This window comes from Ascaphus truei, chromosome 1, assembly GCF_040206685.1.
Source record: "Ascaphus truei isolate aAscTru1 chromosome 1, aAscTru1.hap1, whole genome shotgun sequence".
Lineage (NCBI taxonomy): Eukaryota > Metazoa > Chordata > Amphibia > Anura > Ascaphidae > Ascaphus > Ascaphus truei.
Window position 1 is genome coordinate 107804734 of NC_134483.1, and position 21677 is coordinate 107826410.

Genomic DNA, 21677 nt, shown 5'->3' on the forward strand with positions numbered 1-21677 from the left:
TATATTTGAGTAAAGATCATGAACAATATGATGATATCATTTTAAAAATATGTCTCTGTGGTAGGTGTACCATGGCACTTTTTTTAAGTTCTGGCTGCTTCATTCAAACAATATGGATGAGAATAAGGGGTTACATGGAATATTATAAAAACAAGTTACATTACACAGGAGATATCAGTTCCTTGTTTATACAGAGGGCAACGTGGTCAAATACTTGTTATGTACAAATCAAGCTTGAAAATTTAGGAGGCAGCATAGCAGTCTGAGGCTTGACTGACTGAGTAGTCAGAGTCTCAGGGTAAAAACAGCGGCTCATGTGTGATGGCGCCAGAGGGTACAGAGCACTATTATTGCACTATTATTATTATAATTCCATTTCCCTTTTTTGATTATTTTTTTTAGCATGTTAGGATTAAAGCAGGGAGTATCCGGAGCTGAACGGTGTTAATTTCAGTACAGCAACCCCCTGCTTCCCGTGGTACTAACCTCAGTATGGAGTGTTGGTAGCAGCTCTGACTCGGCTATGTGGGGCTATTGAAATGGTGGATTTAAAACTCTCTAATCATGTGGGCCAATAGGAAGTTATGACATCATCCTTTGTGGCTTTCTATTGGCCCGCATGAAAGCTTTAAGCCCGCAGAGCTGCTATCGGGACTCGCTATGGAGTTATGTATCTTGGAAAACAGGTGGGCCCGGAGCTGAAATTAGCGCAGTTCTTCTGCTTTAAGCACCACTACCTTTTTTTAATGATAAGCATATGGTTTATCTTTCTTTTTTTAAGAAAAAGTGGTTTATTTTATGTATCCTCTTTCCCTTCCTACTTTCCTGGTACAAATATTGTAAAAAAAAAATTAAACGGGTTCAAATAGCTTTTTGCAGTCAGACACAGGACCACTACTTTTTTGGAATCACTGATTACTGAGAAAAAACTATTTTCTGTTCAGGTCAACAGTAAGGCTGAGGAACGTTTGGATGTTACAAGCAGGAAGAACCAGCTGCAACCAATTAGCTAGCTGCAGCTGAGACATTGGAAATCCTGGACTGGAATGCTCTCATTTAAGTACACGAGTGAGGACAGGCGCACCAATAATACTGTTGCGCACACATATACAACACTTACCCGGCAAACAGTCAATGAGTAGCTGTGTATTAAATCTGCAGATTAACTCCTTAGTGCCACATGATGTAGATAGCACATTGTGAGGTCAGACACCCCAGGGGCCCCATGACATAGTAGCTACATCATGGGATTTTTGCTCAGTCTCTATTGAGCACTGAACGTGATTTGACCAGACAAGAAATGGAAGAGGATCCTCCTCTTCGCTTCACATCCTCATTCATGTCGCAGTCATGTAATCTCAAGGTACAAAAGGGGCTGGGACACTGAAGCCTATGCAGAAGAGGAGAGTGGAATTTACACACGTTTCACTTTACTCCCATTGCTAGTAAAGGCTACTAATATTTCATTAGGTATGTGCCAGTGTAGAAATCTGTGTGTGTGAGGGTGTGCAAAACACCATCTTTGTAATTCTTGCCTATTTATTAGTTGCAAAAACTGAAAATTGTGAATTATGTTGTAGAATTGACCTCCAACAACAGTCTTCCCATCAAAATATATAATAAAGTAGCAGATTTAATCAGGCATGGGCAGTACTACTCATTTGCAAATTTCTTTGAATGAAAATAAAGTTATTGTTAACTTCAGTGGTTTCATAGGCTTTAACAGAGCTTCTCGTTAAATTCTGAACAAACAAACTCACATTATGGCAGGTCCAATATATTTTGCCAAGGTGATACTGCATCTTGCAAGAACCTGTCCCATGTACTGTAGCAAGGTTAATTTGAGTTTCAATTAAGCGAAAGCACTCGCCACTGTAATCTTTTTCTGCCATTTGTAACATTTCCTTAACTTCGTACACAGCCAAATGAAAAAACAATACAATGTATTGATTCTCGGAAATCAATTTAAAATAGATTTAAATGTAGTATTTTCACCAAATTACAATGAAATCATGGGAGTTTCACCAGAATTTAGCAACAATGGCAGTATACAAAGGGACGTGTGATATTAGGTCCCAGTTGTCCATATGTGCTTTGCAAATAAATATTTGCATATTTCAACTGGTTTGCAAACTTCAGCAAACAAAAAATACAGATTTGGATACCATCATTTCTCTTTCAGGCAAAAGGTTACAATTACATTTTGTGAAATTGTGCAGTACAAATGGTATATCTTTTCTATACAAATGGTATACACTGTGTAATTGTCTTTCAACAGTTGTTTAAACATTTTTTAGTGGGGGGGCGTGAAGGCACTAATAGCATAATTTCCATTTTGTCCCTCTATTTGTCAGTGTACCAAGCATTTTGCTCCTCCTCTTCTTGCCCATACTGTATGCGTCAGTTCGTCATTTGGTGAGAGTCAGAAGAGAAGTTTGGGAGGAGTTATGAGGCACAGATTATAATGAGATGTATCAAATAGTGTGCCTCTGTGTATATATGTCCCTCACTTATTCTCCACTCAATCTGTGTCACAATATGTGCCAAGTTAAAGGTGGCCTTAACTTTCTGGTGAACATCAATCTGCACCAGATGTAAAAAACTGTTCCTTACATTTTATGTCCCTGATTCATAGCTTCCTCTTAGAGGAGATGGCCATATGAACAACTTAATCTGATTAGTGGTTTTAGAAAGATTCAAACCTCCCTAAAGTAAAGTTTATTTGCTTTTGTGTAACGTTGAGTAGTCAAACAAAAAAAAATAAAAGGATAAAGGTCAGTATAATAATTTCTGCTCTCTGCCTGTATATACAACAGTTTATAAGCAGTCTTATCACAAAATAGTAAGAAAACATAGCATTTGGTTGATCTTGGTAAAGCATTTAAAAAATGTGCTAACAAAACTATGTGGTAGTAAGAAAGATGATGGGAGAGATTATTTAACATAAATAATGTGCACATAGAAATTAGTTTTGACCTATTGGTCCATTTTGTGGTCTCGTTTTCATCAAATGTAAAAAAAAGTGTTAGACAAAGTTTAATGCCATTGTTGACCTGGTGGATTATTTTGACACGAATACAAGATGAAAAAAATGATACATAGATTATGAGATGTATCATACTCTGCATCTCCGTGCATCATATAACTCCACCTTAACTTTTATCTCCTATTCATACTCCCCAAATTGCAAGCTGACGCACCTTGGAGCAAAGACCTTGATACATTGACACAGAGATACAGCACATGGACACAAAATGAAAATTTTACAATTTGCATCAATTTTGCCCCCCAATTTTTCTTTTTTCATCAGTTCCCCCACCCCACTATGTCGGTATGTCCTCAAACACAGACAGTGTTATGTACCTGCACATAAACTAACATTACTGATGTAATCCTAATGATCTGCCTCCTGGTTATGATTGACAACTCTATCTTGCTCTGTCTTTAATTACCCTTTTTTGAGGGATGTGGCTCTGCACACACAAAGATGTGTACAGCATACTGTAGGTAGAACATACCAACAAGTGAATGAGAAAATTCAACTAATTAGAAACTGGAACACATTGAAAAAAAAACATTGCATCTGATTAAAAATATATGAAAATTCCTTACAGGCATGACTTTAAAATGATATAAACAGAATAAAATGGTACAATATCACTTTTACAAATTGATATATCTACTGTACATTTATTTTTGGGCGTTAAATCATAAGTAGAACTCTTAGTAATGTACAAATGAAGGTTGGAATGGGGTGTTGGTGAAATTAAAAACATGTTATGCTGTTGAAAACCACCTTCAATGTTTAACTTTTATCATATTATGAGCAGACATAAGTCTAAGATGTTGATGGTGTTTTTACACAGCTTTAAAGTTCAGTGCACAGCCACTGTTGTGATGGGACATTTCACACATCTGTGGAAAATAAGGCATTTTGCAGTAAAGCCAGTAAGTGTGAAAGAAATCTTGATGTAGCTGCCTTACTTATCATGTTTATGAGTTGCTTAGGCTAAAAGTAAATTGACAAGTTGTCAATGAACAATAGACAGTGCCTCAGCTAGGCTTTTCACAGGTCGGGATGCCTTTGGGCAAAAAGGGGCTAAATCTACAGTTTGCAATCTAGCATATGGATCAGTAAAAAGAGTTTCAGCAGGGTGAGAGACGTGTTTACAAAGAAATTCATTTGGGAGATCTGTGTGCAATTCATTTGGTGTGAGCATTTAACAAATGAATATAGTATGTTCCAGTTCTGTTAAGTTGCAGTCTAGAAGAGGAATTGTTTTTCCCAGTAAATTAATTTTATATACTCTCAGAATCTGAACATGGAAGGGCATTACCAAAAAAAAGTGTTTAACTTGTGCAAATTAAATATTTAAAATAAATAATCAGAGAATATTGTGCTTAGAAAAGGTTTGGAAAAATACTATAGTATCTTAATTTTGCATTTACAGCAATAAGTAACTAAACAAACTCCTGAAGAGAAATATAAAATGTAAAATTATATAAATTGTGGGTTAAAAGAATCCAAACTTAAGTACTAAGCTCAAACTTGATCTATTTTATATAAATTAAACTTTATTTCCAAATTACTTATATTGTTTTTTTTTTTTTTTGCTCCAATATAATTACGATTGCCTTAAGTACTGATTCTGCACTGCAGACTATTGACACACCTAAAGAGCTTGATAAAGTTCTGAGAGATAAAACTAACTTCGAGTTACATGCAACTACATTGGCCGAGTACTATAGTCTAAAAAGAATACCGAGAGGATTGAGATGTCCACTTAGACCAGTGATTCCCAAACTTTTTTGTTTGAAGGAACTCTTGAAGTTTTTTGAAAAATCTTGGTGAACCCCTAAATGGCTGACACATATTAGGTTAATTTCACACCTCACGAGCCCCCTATCTTTCCCACCCTCTACCCATGTATTTCTCTTCCCTCTGTCTCATTCACTCTCCCCTCCTCCCGCCTCGCAAGTATTTATCTCCCCTGCGTCCCATTCTTACTCCCTCTTTTCCTCACTCACTGCCCCCCTCCTCTCACTCGCCCCTACCTTCTGTCAATTACCCCACTCTCACTCAATACCCTCACAAAATACATACCAAAAAACCCCACCCCCTAAATACATGTAACCCCACCCGCAATACATAATAAAAATACCCGCCCCTGCCAATACATATTAAAATGCCCCCGCCAATACATATTAAAAATGCCCCCGCTGCCCAATACATTTTAAAAAGACCCCCACCACCCCAATACATTTTTAAAAGACCACCCCCCCTCAATACATATTTTAAAAAATCGATCCGCACGGGTAAAATCATCATCCTATTTCCCCCAGCACCCCTCATCATCATTCTCATATATCTCCTGCAGCACCCATTATCATCCTCATATCTTTCCCCCTGCACCCTTCATCCTCAAATCTCTCCCCCAGCACCCTTCATCATCATCATCCTCATATATCTCCCCCAGCACCCTTCATCATCATCCTCATATATCTCCCCAGCACCCTTCATCATCAAAATATACCCACTCCCCTGCATATCACATCACTCTCATTCACCCCCCCCCTCACACAAGATTTCACATGTAGTAATGTCAGCCTTTGAAGGAGAGGTGATTTCTACTAAACAAAAAGACTTCCTCATGAAAAAAGATCCCATTATCCCAGTATTCTATATACTACTGTACCTAAAATACATACAAATTTACAAAAACCACCAGGACGCCCAATAGTGGCTGGAAGAGATTCTGTGTTCCAGCTATTAGCAGTCTTTATCGATAAATTACTCAATCCTTTTGTCTCTAACTCAGTTTCCTTTATCCAGGATATGTCAGATTTCCTGGATAAAATTGATAATTTTTAGGTAGAGGATGCAACATTACTTTAAATTACCCTAGATGTGAACAGTCTACTCTATACACATTCATCACTCATGACAATGGTATTGAATCTGTCAGATTGTTACTTGATGCAAATGGCTCATTTACTCCAAAAGAACAGATGTTCATTCTAGGCTTATTAACTATCATCCACAGGGAAAACATTTTCCTTTTTGAGGACTCATTTTTTGTGCAGAAACAGGGAACAGCGATGGGATCGAACGTCGTGCCCACATACGCCAACATCTTCATGATAAATTCAAGACAGATAGTGTCGATAAACATCCATTGTACATGAGATGTGGGCATATATTGTATGCTCCATCGATAATAGAGAGAAATGCTGCACACCTCAAAATTGAAAAAATTGATACAATTACCGGTGCTCCAGTGTTAGAACGAAAGCCTGCAGTCAGTCCTGGATATATGAACAAAGGAACATAGGGCACAACGGATTTAGCATATCAAAACTCATTTATTGAGCCAACACGACGTTTCGACCATGATGGTCTTTTTCAAGTGACAATGGCAACATTTTCCTTTTTGAGGTCTCATTTTTTGTGCAGAAACAGGGGACAGCGATGGGATCGAACGTCGTGCCCACATACGCCAAACATCTTCATGATAAAATTCGAGACAGATATTGTCGATAATCATCCATTGTACATGAGATGTGGGCATATATGGGTATGCTTCATCGATGACATTTTCCTAATCTGGTCAGGCACAGAACAGGAGACCCTCAACTTCATATCTGATTTGAAAGGGGCAAGAAAGACCATAGGCTCACCTCCCAGATATACAGACATTCCTTCCATTTTCTGGACACCACTAGCTCTATCAAGAATAGTACACTAGAATCTGATCTCTACACTAAGAGCACCGATAGGAACAATCTACTCCTCTACACTAGTTTCCACCAACCTGGCACTGTGAAGGGTTTACCCTACAGTCAATTTCTCAGGGCAAGAAGTATTATTAGTAGTCCAGTAATACACGTCTTAATGATATGCAACAGAAGTTCACACACAGAGGGTATCCCCGTTCACTTTTATTGGAGCAGAGAGAGAAGGCAGAGGGCTCCACGAGGGCCAATCTCCTTTGTAAAGCCACTAGTGTCGTCAACACTAGATCTTTTTCCATACGTTCGTATCCACCTATGGGACATGAGTAATAAGATCAAAAAGATTATACGCAATCATTGGCGGATTCTAAGTTCAGATGAGTCCTTAGTACCCACTCTCTGATAAACCGTTGTTCTCGTATGAGGGGCTGTAACTTTTGAGATCATCTGGTGAGAGCAGATTTGGAGGTAAAAGTAAGATACAAACCTTTTTAGGTACTGCCAAGCTCGGATCGTACAGATGCTGTAGCTGTAGTCAATGTAGAAGTATGTAGGAGGGTAATCTTTTTTATCATCCCCAAACATTAAAAAATACTAAACATGCTTATCTCGTAATGTCACATACCTGGTTAAATGTCTATGTGGATTTGGGTATGTGGGTGAGACCACGCAACACGTCAAAGACCGGATTAGACAGCCCAAAGCAGCGATTTGGTGAAGCGATGAAAAGGCACCGGTAGCACACCACTGCACACAAGCTGGACATAATATTAGCCAACTTCGCTTTCAAGTAATTGATGGTGTAGAAAAGAGTTGGAGAGGTGGCAACCTTAAACAACTTTTAATACAAAAAGAGACCAAATGGATAAGGACACTAGGCACTTTAGCTCCAGGGGGGATTAATAAGGAGTTGGACCTAGGTTGTTTCTGAGTGTGATGCCCCGGGTTCCATCTTATCTCTTTCCCAATTCTTTTTTGTTCCTGGCCTCACAGTGTTCAATGTCTAATTCATTTCTTATCCTTCTCTAAAGATAGATGTGCCTGTGGCCTCGCTAGATCTTCAGTCGCCGATAGATTCATATTGCTAGACGCTAGGGATCAACTTTTGATGTTATTGGTCATTACCCTCCTCTACCCCATTGCCCCTGGTATCTACTATAGCTCTGATTCATCTCAGGTACCACTATTCATGATAGATACGATATATAGTCATTTATATATTGTTACAGTGTTTTTAATGCCCCTGACATGCATACTGTAGACATTGGTTCTACCATACAGTACAGAGATCATGTGTTCTGTGGTTATTTACTCGTTATTCCATCTTCCTCTTAAACTAAGTGTCTGGTTATCCCTAACCCTTTATATTAAGGCTAACATGTTACAGCGTAGGTTAGTTTGCCTGGGTAGTCTGCAATATCATGATACACAGGAGTCTTTATTAGTCATAACTATCTATATCTATTGAGCTTTGTTTTGCTATTCTATGATTATCCCTAGTCTCAAGATGTTATTATGTTTATCTTTTCATCAGTAGGCACGCTTTAAACGTATGTAGCCATGCTGTAAAATGGTTAACAGTCTCCTCTCATGCTGGCAGTAAGCCTGGTAAGTTACAGGGTCGCCAGCATCAATCATGGAGGTTTGCCCTCACACCATGGTGAGGTGTCATATGTATTAAAGGGGAGTGGTAACATGCTCTGAGTCCATCGTTAGTGACATCAGAGATGTGCCAGGTTCCTGAGGTATATAAGGCACAGCACTGTCCAAAGTTAGTGGTTCTACAAGGTGGTTGGAGGAACAAGTCTGAGTTGAGACTTGGGAGCAAGGGGTGCACTAGTGCTTTAACTAGTGGCCCAGTTCATGGTCAAGCAGCAGCCAAGCTGACCTGGCCCACACTGTGTCCAGGGACCTGGCACAGGGGTGATCTCCCTAAGGGGATAGGGGATTCCACTCCATTGGGAGGACATACCTTGGAAAGGGACAGTAACAAGAGGAATGTGCGGCTAAGTGTGCTGGCTGCAAAGGGCAGCTTGCCCATACCATCTATCAATAAAGAATGCCTTTGATCAAAGATACCCTCATGTGTGAGTCTGGAATTACTCTGCAGAAGTAGGCACCACAGAGGAGTTCCTCATCAGAACCATCCCATTGCGGACGCAGGGATTCTGATGAGGTGGAGGCGCTGCACTGGATATAGGTAGGACTCATACACGCTACCTCAGCTGCCTGTCTTGCTGATATCCCCACTAACATCATGCGGGAGACTCAGGAGTCCTGTTGCCAACAGGTGCACCACCAGACACTACCATGTAAAGGGGACTGGTTAGACCACAGGGGCCAATGTGAGATTGGGTGGGTCAGCCTTAGCCAGAAAGTCCGTTACACGTATGTTTATATCTTGAGGATATACTGATATATACTACACAAGTGTTTCCATATGATGTCAGAGCAAGCACACGTGCTAGTGCACACTATGCAAATCAGAAGCTGATCAGAACAACGGACCGCCCTGAAGAGAGAGATCAGGTTGCCTCCCTGCACACATGATGGAATTCATTAAGCAGTGTTGCTACAATCTGCACTACACCTGGGTTCTCAGGATGACTCATGGATTCCGCCCACTCTCTTTGAACCAACATTAGGATTGGCTCAGGGTTACCCTCACCTGTCTGATTCTACAGCTGGAACATTTAAGAATGCTATGTTGAACTCATTAACTACACAGACTGCTGCAGGGGACTGCCTGACAGCACTTGACACTACAACCACTGAGGATTCATAATGCTCCCTTCGCTTGCTATAATAGCTTCTTTTTTACTTATAGTATTGTTGTGCTTTGCAGCTTTGTCCAGCATTGGTGCTTTATGCGTACAATTTACTCCACAGAGAATCACTTTGTAGCACAACTGTTATAAACATTAGAATTGACTCATATACCTTTGAGAAAATGCTTTGAATTAAGAGGGTTACCTTACAGTAAAGCTATACTCAGGAGTTCACATGATTTATTATTTACGTACCTGCTATTGTATCCACAGGTGCTACATTTAGGTACTATTGAGTCACCAGATATATTTTACAGATTTTCATTGTCTAGATCTTGTACAACAAGTTCATGTAGTGAGCATATAGCAACATCAGTACTTTATTTAGATGAGAGGTTTTGGATGGAGGTGCATAAGGGAAGTACCATAGACTCAAAATGTATGTGGGAACAGGCATGAAGAAGGGGCAATTTAGGCCCCCGAAACATTGCACCCTTGTATTTTTCACCTTATCTTTACGTTTGTTTTACGTAGTTTTTCCCTCCCCCCCCTTTTTTTTCTTGTGTATTCTCACCCCCCTTGTTTTTCCTCCACTCCTCCTCTCCCTGTATATATTGTTTTCGATATTGTATAGTTCTGTTTGATGAGATGTACTCTCCATACCTTTATTAGGGGCAATTCTATATTGCTTCTTTTTTCAATACATCATTCATTTTCAAATTGACATTTGTCTGATTATCATTTAAACTGTGTGCTGGGAACCTTTGTATTTATTTTTTTACAAATATATTTTATTCAAGTGTATAACAATACATTCTCTCTAGAAAAATAGGCCCACTTCTCATTCTAAATTTCTGTCTCCATCAATTCTCATTGACTCCACCTTCAATTTCTTTTTTCTCCCACACCTTTTATGATCTACTTTTCACACACTTAGTAGAATATAATCACTAGAAGTGATATTTCATTCTATCTATTCCCTACATACTACCAACACATCTGTTGGTAATTTTATGGGGGTTATTCATTTTCTGTGAAAGTTCGAGCTCATGCACAGCGGCAACGGGTATGGCACGTTAATGTAAAAGCTCTGCCAATACCCAGCTCAATAACATATTAAAACAACAATAAAAATTATCAAAACCCTCACCACAATATAGGAATCAATCGCTGATTGCTCAAGGGTGACAACAAGAGCCCAAAAAAGAAAGACATCAATGGATTTGAAGACGTATTTTGCTAACTCAGAAATGGCAAGAGTGGCAAGGGTCCCAGCACAGAGAGCTAGAGATGGAATCGCGACAAGAAGGAAGCAATAGTGGGAACAGAGAACTGGTTACACGGTGTGACCTTAAGAGTGACCTAAAGTCTCTATTTAGTGACGTAATGTCGCTGTTTCAATCTGAGCTCAAAGAGCTAAGGAAGGATATAAACCTTATTGGGGACCCGACTAATGACTTGGAAAAGAAAATGGATGCCACAGTAAAGCGGTAAAGAAGAACAAAAAAACAACCGCTTGCCTCAAAATTCAGCTGGCAGACATCATTGAGAGGACGATGCTGAAAATCGGGATAGACTGAGTAATGTCAGAATATGGGGGATCCCGGAGGTGATATCCAACATAGAAGACTTTATCTCCAGGTGGCTGACCTCTGTCTTACCAGACAAGACTGAAGCAGAAACTCAATTGGACCGCTGCCATAGGCCCCTCAGAGCTCAGCTACAGTCGGAAGAGGCCCCAAGGGAACTTATAATACGTTTTCATTATTATAAAATTAAGGAAGTGCTGTGGCAGATGACCCGACATTCCCCCACCAATGTCTTTGAAGAAATTAGCCTGCAGGTCTTTAAAGACCTGTCCCCAAATACCCAAGACAGTAGATGCAAGCTGCAGCCTGTAACCAAGATCCTCAGGGAAAATGGCATCCGATATCATTTTACCTTCCCATCCAGACTGCTGGTCATCAAGAGTGGCCGGGCTGTGGCAATGCGATACCTGGACGAAGGGGAAGAGTTCCTGAAGAAACTGGGGATAAAATAAAAACGTTTACTCACCAGACCGAAGAAGAACCATCTCCGGAGGCGTCCTGGTGGGAAGTGAGGCGCTCGGCATGTGGACGAAATGAAATGGCGGCCAATTAAGGCCTGAAGAGACAAGGTTGCAGATTTGGTCTGCCAATTAACTTTTAAAGATGTACCACCTCTTCCACACCGAGTAATTGAAAGGAGTACCCCTGCCCTGCACTTCGGCCCGGGTCTTCCGTTTTGAGCTGGACAAGAGTTTTAAGGTATGTTGAGTTAGGGGCACAATTGGAGGACCCGTCCAGGATTGAGGAGAGCTGGAGGCAATTATAGCTGCAGGTGAGCTGGGAATAAGAGGAACAGCAGAGGTCCGAGGACGGAAAAGAAGTTGGGGGCCTACGATGAGGTTCTGGAGAGGATCCGCTTCTTGGGACGGGCGCCATGCTTCTGTGCCCAATGGCAGCGATTTGTAAATGCCTGTTGCTGTCCCAGCTTGGCGCTTCACTGTGGAGATCTAGGAGAGACGGCGGAGGGAAAACGGAGGCTGGTGGACCCCCGTACCTGGTTGGTGGTGTGCGAATTCCACCCTAGGTGCGGGGTGTCCAGTCGGCAGTGTTTGCAGATAGATCTTCAAAGCAGCTTAAGGAAGGCCCCTGGAAGAAGGTAGAGACAATGTGGGCGGCAGGGTCACTAAGTGAACCAGCAGAACGATAAAGTACGCTTTTTGAGAGCTTAGTGGGGAAACATTATAAGGGATAACAGGATGAGAATAGTTCAGGGGCCCCAAAGGGAAAGAAAAATAAGGAGAGGGCCAATTAAACATGGAGGAAGTTGGAGCAGCAGGCGAGGTGAGAGGTGGGCTCTCTAAAAAGGGAGATACTGGAACGCATCCTACAGCTCGGAAAGGCAAGAGGATAGATAATTATAAGTCTCTTATCTTGCTGTTCCTTTCAAATAAAAATAGTAAATCTCCCTGTGGGGAGGGGGTGGGGGATGGGGAAATATTGGTTGTGTACGCGACCTTGGATCTTTAATATTTAGGTTTCTGATTTAAGGGGTTCACTCGCTACAGGGTTATATGAACATCCTAACAGGGAGTAAGCAATGGGATAAATTAGAGGACACTGTGACCTGTAGGTGATGTAAGGATCACAGGCTACACACTACAGCATATACACCTGAAATAGGATAGAGACGACAAGGCCTCAAATAGTGAGGAGGTGTCTCTGGACAAGTACCAGAATTATCATTGGAGCAGTATGTGATTTGGACACAGAAGGTTAAATCTGGAGGACATGACGCTTATAGTCTTGGGCAATGTTCACATTGATTGAGAAGTTCATAATATTTTTGTTGTGGTTTTTGTTTTTATGACACTGTATGCATTAATTGTCATTTTAGATAAAATAACAAACTTATGACGCATGGCTGGGATTGGAGTGGGAGCTGCCCTGCCCGGGTTGCCTCCATGTCCCATTCCCTAGGTGTTAGGGGTAGTACCCATGGCACCAACAAAGTCCCTTGGTACGCCGGACATCTCAACGTCTGGAACCCTAGGCCCTACTATGTTGGGGCACAGGGGGGAGTATTTTCCCAAGGGCAGGCGAGTCTAGTTCACCTGTGACCTTCATTGACTCAGATAGAGTTTTTCTGTTTTCCCATCCTTTCCCTAAATTTGGTCCCCCCTCCCTCTCCCAGTTTGTATTGAAGGTCAAGATGAAAATTAGAAGTCTTCGACGGCCACAGAGGCTCCTGTGCGAGTCTAGTGTGGATGCAGTTGAGGTAAGTGGACTCACACTCACATTCACATGTCTATAACAATCATATCACATAATATGAAGGCCTGAATAATCCGTGCAAGAGACGGTTGGCATTCTTAGATTATAGAAAGAAAAAAGCAGATGTCATCCTTTTGTAAGAGACACATTTTAGCACATCCAACCTCCCAAAATATTTCGATAAACAAAATAGACGGTGGTATCTCTCCTCAGCCAATATCAAGAAAAGATGAGTAGTAATCTTGCTCCATAACAGATCTCCGTTAGAGATTGAACATGTTAAGAAAGACAAGGGTGGAAGGTTTCTAATCCTAGTGGGCAGGCTTCAGGGTCAATATATAACAATTGCTACTATTTACGCTCCCTGTGAATATGATCCGAATTTTTTACCTCCTTTTTCAGCACTCTAGACAGAGTTTAGCTACAAAGGCTACACAATCTTGGCAGGGGACTTCAACTTAGTGTTAGACCCGGAACTAGATCGTTCAGCCAAGTCCAAAAGAGCAAAGAGAAAAAACACGGACAAATTCATATGTGGGTCGCGAGACAACCAACTATCTGATGTCTGGAGGGAACTGCATCCGAGGGACAACGATTTTACATTTTATTCTCACACCCATGATACCTATAGAAGAATAGATTACTTATTTGTCTCTAGTAGACTGGTCCCAAAGATCTCCGATACATTGATTCATTATATTTCATGTTCAGATCACGCACCAATTGAACTAAGGTGCTCCCAAATTAATCTAGACAGACCGGGAGCAAACTGGAAGTTGAATGAATCAATTATTAAAATCCCAGAGGTACTCCAGACTCTCAAGGTGGAAATAGATCAATAATGGCTGTGTGGAGTCACATTTCATACTTTGGGAAGCACATAAGGCAACTCTCAGGTGTACCTTCATTAACATAGCAGCAGGGCACAAAAAAGAGAGAGAGAAGCAAAAGTGGTGAAGTTGCAGGCTAAATTACAGGAGCTCTCTGACCTACATACTGTAGGCGAACCAAGAGAGCTGACATCCTAAAGAAATAAAAGACGTGAGAATAGAGTTACCTCCCAGGCTGAGAATTCTCTGAGTTGCTCAAAGAGGAAGTTTTTTTGAAAAAGCAAACAAGCCAGATACCATGTGTAATGGTGTTTCCCTGGGCCCTTCTGATCCTGACCCCATATGTGAGAAACTGTCCCAATTACATGTCTGTGTAGTGTGGTGCACCTGCTGGCTCAGGACTCCTGAGTCCCCCGCTGGATGTGGTTGGGGATATCACCATGACAGGCGTCTGAGGTAGTGTTCTGGGTCCTACTCACATTTGGTAGAGCGCCTCCACCCCATCAGGATCCCCACGGTAGCAGGGAGGAGTTTCTGATGGGGAACTCCTAGGTGCACCTTCTCCCTGAGTAACTCCACGCACAGGCAAGAAGGGTCTTTTCATAGGCATCTTTATTGACATGTCTTTTGGCAGACTGCCCATCACAGCGGCCGACACTTAGCCGCACATCTTGTAGAGGCCCTCCATTCAGCTGATTCCTCCTGTCCTCTAATTAAGTTGTTCCTCCACCACTCCCCTAAGGGAGACCACCAGCTGTGCCAGAGCCCTGGACACAGTGTGTAATCTGCTTATCAGTCTTTGAAACTCACTGCACTTGACTCAGCCTTGAACCACTCTGAACTTCTGTACTGAACCCACTCTGTACTTCTGTACTGAACCCGCTCTGTACTACTAACTTTAGGGAGTGCTGTGCAATATATAGGCTCCAGAAAGACCCACCTCTGTGTCACTAACAGTGGACACACAGCATGCTGTCACTTCCTTTGCTACATATGACACATCACAGGGGTTTTGAGGGCAAACCTCCATGATCACTACTGGCAACCCTGCCTTCTTACCAGGATTACTGCCAGCAAGAGAGAGATCTGTACACCAATTTTACACATGGCTACACATGTTAGCACACATAATTAGAAATAGACAAGTCAATTATAACATACATACAATTCGCAGAAAGTCAGGAGAGCTGACCTCCAACCCTAAATTAATTGTAGAAGAGTTTAAAAAGTACTATGAGGAGCTTTATAACGGAGAGGAGATCTTCCATGTGTTCAAAACTGAGCTGGCCTTGAGGGAGTTTCTGGAGGATTCCGGCCTTCCTAGGTTGAGTTGGGAGGAGAGAGAGCAACTTCAAAGAGACTCTTCTATTGATGAGCTGTTGGAGGTAATTAAGCACCTGAAACCCTCTAAAGCGCCAGGCCCTGATGGTTATTCTAATCTATATTACAAAAAAATTGACAAATTATTGGCACATCATCTGCTGAGAATGAATAATGCAGTGCTGGCGGGGGCCTCATTCCTAGACCAGATGCTTTAGGCATCTATCTCCCTAACCTTCAAGGAAGGTAAAGACCCAACACATTGTAAAAGTTATAGATCAATTTCATTAATAAATTCATACATCATAATCTATTCTAAGTTAATAGCGAACAGACTGGGTCATATCCTAAATAGATTGAGGCACCCGGACCAGGTGGGATTTATAAGGAATAGGAAGGCTGCAGATAACAACGCATAATTAATCTGACTGAATTGGCTAACAACAAAAAGACCCCGGTAATGGTGTTATGTCTGGACGTCGAGAAGGGCTTTGATAGGATAGATTGGCCATACCTAAAGGCCAAGCTGGGAGCACTTGGTTTGGAGGTTAGAATATTAAAGGCAATCACAGCACTGTATACCAATCCGGCTGCAAAGGTTACACATCAGGGCTTCCCATCTGACCTCTTCCAAATTTAGAGTGGTACTAGACCGATACTAGACTAGGTGCCTGCTTTCGCCCCTGTTGTTTGCTTTATGCATGGAACCACTGGCAGCTCAAATTAGGAACAACCCAGACATATTGGGCATCCAAATCAATGACCAACCACATAAGATAACTCTCTATGCAGATGATGTTGTGCTATTATCAAAACCTCTCACCTCCCTGCCTAATCTATTCAGTTTGTTAAGTAAATTTAATAGAATCTCCAGTTTTAAAATAAACCAATACAAATCAGAGGCCCTAAATGTGAACCTGCCCAGAGATATGGAAAAGCTGATATCTATAAACGTTAACTTTAACTCGCACAGTTAAAAATCTAGAAATTCACATCACTAATAGCTATAAAACTTTGTTCACAGCGAATTACCCTAGATTATTACAAAAGTTGAATGGAGATATCAAGCGGTTGTCCTCATACAGTGTTTCTTGGTTTGGTAGGATATACTGTATCAAAATGAACCAACTCCCACGGATTCTCTACTTGTTCCAAACCCTTCCAGTGCCGGTGGTGCTGAGGTAATATTTGCTTGATTCAGGCATTGATTTCTAAATTTATATGGAAGGGAAAAACCCAGAGAGTTATACATTATATACAATACATTGCATGCACAGTTAGAGAAGATGTATATTATAGGCTTATGTAACAGTTACAGACCAGATTAAAATGTGAGACAGCCTTAGTTTTGAAAGAACTTAAATGAATGTGAGAGTCTCTGGTAGGTTGTTCCAGTTTTGGGGGGGCACGGTATTGAATAGGAGGAGAAGCCAGATACTTTGTTGAGCCTTGGGACCAGGAACAGTCTTTTGAAGTCTGATCTCAGACGATAAGTGCTGCATGTGGTAGGGGTAAGGAGCTTGTTCAGATAGATGAGTAACTTGTCCAGAAAGTATTTGAAGGCAAGACAGGAAAGGTGAACTTTGCGCCTAGACTCGAATGATGACCAATTCTAGTTCTTTGAGCATTTCGCAGTGATGTGCGTTGTAGTTTCATTGGAGAACGAAACGACAAATTGAATTGTAGAGGGTGTCAAGTTTGCTAAGGTGGGTTTTGGATGAGAAAGCCATATACTATATCTCCATAGTCTATAATTGGCATTAGCATCTGCTGTGTGATATGCTTTCTGACCAGCAGGCTTAGGGAGGATTTGTTTCTGTAAAGTACACCTAGTTTGGCATAGGTTTTGGATGTCAGGGTATCAATGTGCATTCCGAATATTAAGTGGGAGATGTTCTCTGACTTCCAAAAACTTGCTAATGACTCCATTACTAGATAACTCTGACTTTGCTCCGGGTCTGAATGGAGTGGATTTTAAAATTTGTAAACATAAAGGGTATTGTAGACTCAAAGATCTGGATGATAGGATTGGCTTTTGATCAAATTAAGTCAGACAAAGACATCTTCAACTCTTGTTGAACTCAATTCTTTAGGTACCTCCAGATTCGTGCTTTTTATAACAAAATTACACCCCGCCCACCATTGACAAATTTTGAAAAACTCTGTATATCAGAAACAGACACAAGTGGACTAACCTCTCAAATGTACAAGTAAGTGATCTGTTGTGGGGCTGAGTACTCTAGGAAGCTCCAATACATAGCTAAATGGGAGGCAGACTTAGGTGAAGATTTGGAGGCAGAAGAATGGGAGGAGATTTTTTTCGCAGCATCAAAGAGCTCAATTTGCACGACATTAAAGGAGACCGCATATAAGGTCCTTGTGATGTGGTATCTTACTCCACCTAAACTATCTAATTTCATCCCAGGTTACTCCCAATTGTGCCCCAAAGGATGTGGTGTGCCAGCGAACTTGCTGCACATGCTGTGATCTTGACCTCGTCTGACTCCCTTATGGGAACAAATGAAAGATTGGCTACAGAGGATTTTCGGCCTCGACAGCCCTTTGGACCCTTGGCTGTTCTTACAGAATAGACCGATACAGGGTATATCCTGAACTAATTCCAAGCTAATAGCCCACTTTGCAACGACAACGAGGTGCAAGATCACAGCATTATGGAAACAAAATGGGATTCTGACTTTGGCCAAAATTTAGTTTGTGTGCCAGATGGAGAAGTTAACAAGTCTAGTTAATTACTCTGGCAATAAATTCCAAAAAGTCTGGCTGCCACAGTTGGCCCAGACAGACATCCCAGGAGTGAATGCCACCACAATATTGCTCTGTTAGTTCTAGATGCATTCTCCTTTGACTAGTTGCAGGAACATAAGGGGAACAGGGCGGGAATAGGGCCGTGCTAGAATGGGCCGACCACGACAAAGTAAATGGGTTATACCCTGGACGTCACCAAAGGACACAGAAAGTAAAAATACCTTCAATACACCATCTCCCTCCCCTTCACACCTTTCCCTCTTTATGATTTATATGTACCATTTGCTCTGTTCAATTCTACCAGCGTATATATTGTTAGAAATAATGAAATGGAATGTCATGTATTCTCTATTCAGAAATGTAATAACATTTAAGGTATTAAAAAAACTAAAAAAACTGTGATAGCTACTAATGCACATAACCTCCCATTTACTTCAATTGGCAAATAAATCTGATGATAATGATATGATTAAAGAATTCAGTCATAGAAAAATATTAGCAAATTAATTGTTTACAAAACGGTGTTTAATAAACTAAGAGGAACTGACACTTTCATACCTTTTTGACACATTTACCATCTTCTCTTTAAACTTACTGTTCTCCAGTCATACATAAACAACCTTCAGTGGTCACCCATCTATTCTAATGTTATGTGTAAACATCATCCAAGCTGAAGATTCTCAATTCACATGCCTGCTAACAAATTAGCAAAATGCAAACCTAACAATAAACATGAAGCCCATTCTTGGAGTGCCCCTACAGCCCCACCCTCTCCCAACACTGCCCACGATTTTCAATTTGTCCCAGTATCTGAAGAGGAGATTGCACAAATGCTCCTCAAATTGAAACTGAGTAGTCAATGTGGACCTGACCTACTGCAATCAAAGTTCCTACGACTTGGTGCATCAGCCATTGCCACACCACTTGCAACTCTAATTTGTCTGCAGGCCATAACTCTAAGACCTGGAAAACTGCCACAGTTGTTCCAATCTTCATAAGTGGGATAAAAACAGGGCCTCAAACTGCAGACCAATCTCTCTTCTCTTAATACTATCCGCAGTCATGGAAAAATGTGTTCACTCCCAATTAAGCGATTACTATACTGTAATGTGTAATGGGCGCCGCTCCTAAGGTGTTCCTGTGCATGCGCAAGCTCTGTAATGACTGCTGCAACTGCTGGCACCTCTCTGTGCATGCGCTGTGTCTCGCACACGCGTGGCTATACTCAAGATGGCGGTGCCCTGTCCCTCCATCCTCCGCGGTACTCCGGCGACCCGGTCGCCTTGTCTATCAGCCCGCAGCTCCTGCTCATCTCACAGGGGTGCGCACACCCCACCTCCGTCACCAACACTGCAACCTCCCCACCCCACTCCACATGAGGTAAGGGGAACCGGAGGAAAGCGAAGGGGGCTGAGGGGGAGCCTATAAGGAGTCCTGGCCACATTAGTTTAGTACACATAAAGATAAAAGAAAGTTTGAGCTCATGAACAAGCTGGTCTTCATCCATCAGTATCTCAAAAACCAAGTACAAATTTGCACCAAAAACTATATCAGCAATACAATGAGTATGCTTTGTGGAAGAAGAAGCAGGAGAAGGTATTAGCAAAGAGGAAGTCACAACTCTCATGTTATGTAAATGCCCATAACTTTAGCAGAAGCACCTCTTCCTCTCTTAATGGTATGCATTCACAAACATGAATGGCAAGTTAACCATTAATTCAGAAAGAAATTGGCTGCAATTTAAAATAAGTTTTTAATCAATTTTAAAGCAATTAATAATACATTAAAACATATATCATATAAGTATTATATTAAGGGTAGTTACAATTATATGAATATAAAAAAGGAAAGTCGTATGAAGTTATAGTTTTTATAGGAATATGAATCATAAGCTGTTTAATTATTTCATCAAGAGTGTGAATAAACGCTGCACTGTACGGTTTTGTGTCGATGTTGGTATCAATGACAAGAAGGATCACATTTTTTTATTTGGCTATAGGAAGAAGCATAATTTCTGATTGATCTTATAATTTTGGTGCTCCACACTGTTTAAAGGGGTGGCTTCCCCATGAATTTTTTTTTCTGTTCATCAGTTTTTTGTTTTTGAAAGCTCGCAGTAACTTGTGTGGAAAATAATCATTCCATGTCGTTGAGTGAGGTATTGTCAAACTATAACATTTAAGGATTAAAGAATAATAAAAGGTTAAGAAAGATAAACCTATGTGGTATTACATTTGAAAGTTTATTAATGTAACGTATTAAAGAAAATGTTTGCAATTTGGCAGTTGTTATAAGATTGTGCTTGCATCCTACTGGACAATACAGCATATGTAATACTTATTACATGTACTGTACAGGATATTATATTAAGATCCTGTTACACCCTGACTCCCAGTATAGATTTGCATTTACATTCAGGGACTCATAGTTTTTCACAGTTTTGCCACATAATTACCATAGCTCACAAACATATTTGTACCAGGCTTAGCACACGTTTTGATACCCCTGGGCCTGGAAGGCACAGTGTTACAATATGTGGATGATCTATTGATACAAACAAAAGACGAAGCAGAACATGTGGAGGTTATAAATCAAGTTTTTCTATTTTTTTAGAGGATTTAGAACTGAAACAAAATACATCTAAAGCACAAGTTTTAAAAAATAAAGTAAACTTTTTTGGGGTAGTAATATTAAACAAAGGAAATAGTTCGATCCAATAGAGGATGAAAGCTTTACAGATTTTTTTTTACAGAAAAAGATAGAGAGCAAGATGCTACGCTGGGCCAGGATGACCGAAACAGTGGCTAGCCATGGAAATTGCCCATGTGTCAAGTAACCCAGAACTGTCATATTCTGAAGATTCCAGCAGCTCTCATCCTACCAGTGCCCTGGATGTGTACCTGCAAACTACTCTCAAGCCCCTGGGACCAGTAGATGAAGCAATATGGTTGCAGCTCAACCCCAGTTTCAGCAGGAGGAGCCTAAGGCCCAGATGGAACTTGACAAGCTCCAGAGCATCACCAGCACCAAGCAGCACTGAGTCCAGCTGTTGCAGACCTTGTATGGAGCATTTCCCAAGTCTTGAAAAAGATAGAAATATGGACACTTTCTTGTGTGGTTTTGAAAAAACTTGCAAGCAACATAATTTGCCACGTGATCAGTGGGGAATGTATTTTACACCCAGATTGAATTAAAAAGTTCTGGACATCATCGCTGATCTTCCTACACACCTTGACCAGGATTATGAGCCCATCAAAGCTGAATTACAGCACCATTTCAATATCATTCCTGAAATCTAGCAGCAAAAGTTCAGAGCCCTTCAGTGCGGTTCTACCTCTGGCTTGTCTGAGCCGGCGGGCGTCTGACATCTTTGTGCAAGCTTTACGTTGGATGGATGGAAATTGAACGCTGGGTTATTGGATCTCCTAGAGCATCATCAATTTATAAACCTGTGCCTACCT

The 21677-nt window shown here is 41.0% G+C and overlaps 1 long non-coding RNA gene across 1 annotated transcript; it reads left to right on the top strand.

The window, feature by feature from the left end:
• Window positions 1-1279: 1279 nt before the first annotated feature.
• Window positions 1280-6188, top strand: LOC142469382 (uncharacterized). The gene is made up of 2 exons (XR_012789056.1): window positions 1280-1470; window positions 6045-6188. It is a non-coding gene; the product is annotated as an uncharacterized LOC142469382 (long non-coding RNA).
• The last annotated feature ends 15489 nt before the right edge of the window (window positions 6189-21677 follow it).